Source organism: Cynoglossus semilaevis, chromosome 8, assembly GCF_000523025.1.
Source record: "Cynoglossus semilaevis isolate Cse_v1.0 chromosome 8, Cse_v1.0, whole genome shotgun sequence".
Classification (NCBI taxonomy): domain Eukaryota; kingdom Metazoa; phylum Chordata; class Actinopteri; order Pleuronectiformes; family Cynoglossidae; genus Cynoglossus; species Cynoglossus semilaevis.
The window spans coordinates 6267348-6270265 of NC_024314.1; the positions used below are offsets into that span (position 1 = coordinate 6267348).

The 2918-nt window shown below is 37.3% G+C and overlaps 1 protein-coding gene across 3 annotated transcripts in view; it reads right to left on the minus strand.

Annotated features, from left to right (window-relative positions):
* The window catches only part of ttyh2 (tweety family member 2), a 41027-nt gene that overhangs the window by 23232 nt on the left and 14877 nt on the right, over nucleotides 1-2918 (minus strand). The gene's annotated exons all lie outside the window — the stretch shown is intronic.

Genomic DNA, 2918 nt, shown 5'->3' on the forward strand with positions numbered 1-2918 from the left:
GGGGAGATGAAGTAAATTGAAAAAAGGAACAAATTAATTAAAATGAATTCTAAAGAGACGCTAAAAAAGAATCAGGGCTGCTGAAATTAAACTAAAGTCAATTTAGACCTTTTCAGTTCAAGTCAGACACCAAATCTACTGGGCAATCACTTCCAGTCTCTGGTGAGTACAGGAGATAGACATAATCAAAACTGGAAAACGTAAGAAGAAGAATTGATTCCTCACAGGAAATAACCTCATTTATCTCACAAGTCAATGCGTTTGTTTTAATGGGCCCAAAAATAAAAACACTTTGGATGGTCGGTAGCAATAAACAGGTGGTACCTTGAAGTGATGACTGTTAATGACCATGGATGGACAGATGGATGAATAAGTGGGTGAAGTCAGTGGAGAAACGTTTGATGTACTATTATTCAAAAAATGCAAACTAGAATTTAAATGCATCAAATAATAGAAGAAATTAAATTATAATTTGTTTTACTTACTTTAAATTCTCTAAATAGCACTAAAAATATCTCCTTGGTTTATTTAAGGGTTGAGGGGTAGTACAATACCTCATTCAGATGGAATAATATTGAGGAGCAGCACCATGACACCACTGATAATACCCCATTATCTGTTGTCCTTGTTGTGAACAGTGTTTTATGGTCTCTGTGGTGTCTACGGAATTACTCTAGTGCTGACAGACCGATTACTGAAAAGGAAATTTCCAGATGGGAACATTGATCCTGAAAGACCAGTATTGATTTGGTTTGTCAACATCACTGGCCAGTGTTTAGCCCTCAACAATAACAGAGCCTCAGCTCCTGACGTCAGCTGTTACAGTTTCTCCAAAACGTCTTAATATTGTCTCTATGAAACGCTGGAGTTGTCCAAATATGTGGTTAACAGAATTTACAATGATCAAACATCAGCTTTATTATTTATATTTCACAACTTTTCCTCTACCTTTATATATGCAAATGTAGAGGACATGACATTTGTCAGCCTTTATAAATAAATAAAACATAAAAACAGACAACAGAGGAGAAAGCCTGTCCAACAAAGTGAAAATGTCATCTGACTCTGAACCAGCAGCAAATGCCACAAGAGATTGTCAGAGCAAACGGTGACATGACTTGGTGAATACAGAAAATACTGTGACATTACACGTAAACCACCTGTACTGTGTAATAAAACTGCACAAAGATGATGAAATATTACAGAGACAGTCTAAGTCACGTGGGCCCACAATTTATTTCCATCCCTTTGACGGGGAACCCATTGTCTGTGACCAAACTTTAATTAAAGTGATTTTTATGAAGTGATTAAAAAGACGATAAAGTGGATAATGTCACTGCGTTTTTATTTATTTATTTATTTTCTGAATTATTCTGTTACTTTGATATGTCATAGCTCCCTGAGTTATGCTGATCCTATGTATTTATTCTATTTGATGTGTATTTTATGCGTTTCCTTCATTATTTAGGTCTGAGGCTACGCTGCCGTCAGTCCCAGCCACGACACTGAGATTAAAAACCCTGCAAAATGTTTCTAATCTCAGGGAAACTGTCTGGTGGATCAATGACCTGCGATGAAAAGAGGAAAAAAATATGATGAAGTCCACCCTCAGTACATCATCTCTGTCATTTAACCTGTCTAGACCTAAGAACCTGGTTCCTGAGAACCGGAAAATTTGGCCAGAACCTACAGTGTCCTTCAGTACTGGGTGATCCCCAGTCTCAAACTCCAGACTGGTTTCCAACAGGACTGCCACAACCCTCTGACTATAGATTTTATTTACTAATTTGTGTTCAGTGTGTTTCTTAGTGGTTTAATATCTTCTTTCTGGTGATGGAACTGCTGAAAAATGCATCTTTAATTAATACGCTTGTTTCCCAATTTTGTTGACATCGTTAATCTTGAAGCAAACAATGTGTTATTATATGAAAAAACATTTCACAGCTAATGTCACAAACAAGTATATTGTGAAAGAAATCTACATAATCTGTGTCAGTTTAAAGTTGTTGAACACAGAGTGTGGAGAGAGTTTATCGCAGGAGCGGAACCAATTGGCAGACAAACACAGGCTGTTTGACGGCGAATACAGCGTGAAATAAAGAAAATAACGCTCTTAAAATGAGAGAGAACGCCGTCGGACAAAGATGGAGAAGAAAATCTGTATCTTTGCTCCTGTCGTCGGATGGTTCGCCACGGTTAGATTGTCAGCAGCTCGGCTGGTTGAACTGTACATTTGACACTGCAGCAGTGAGGAGAAAAGAAAATGTTGCCTTGAAGACAGAATTATGTAGGTTATCTGAGTGAAGCTAAAGGCTGTGAAAACCGATTTCATTCATCACCATTCGGCTCGAGCGCAATGTCACTTTACATCAGGAAAGTTTTCAGTTCACAATAGGCCTAATGAAATACAAGGGCCTTGAGCCAAAATAAATCACACCCATGGTTTTATCTGAGACAAAACACTGGCTTAGGAAGTGTCTTTAAAATGAAGATGAATTCCTCCACCCTGGGATATAAGTTATAGAGTGAATTATAATCCATTGTGCATGAGAAATAACTAAGCCTGACATTCATAGCAGTTTTCTTCTCCATCTTATATAACAAATGATCTCTGCGCGTGGATGAGCAATGAAGGGTTCTTATTTTTACTGTGCATTAATAACCAGTAACCTGGCTTCTCATCTTAGCCAGAGTCGAACTATCCCCACTGTTACGCAAACAGGAGGATTTTTATCAAGGGGGAAATAAATAGGTTACGCTTGATGTACTTAATAGGCCTGTGTTTAGGGCAGGCATAAACACAGTGTTATTTACAAGCATGAAAATAATCACTTTATTTCCACGCTGTAGATAATGTTAAGTTATCTTTGTTTGTTTGTTTACATTATTTTATATACCCTGTTATTCTTACATATTTT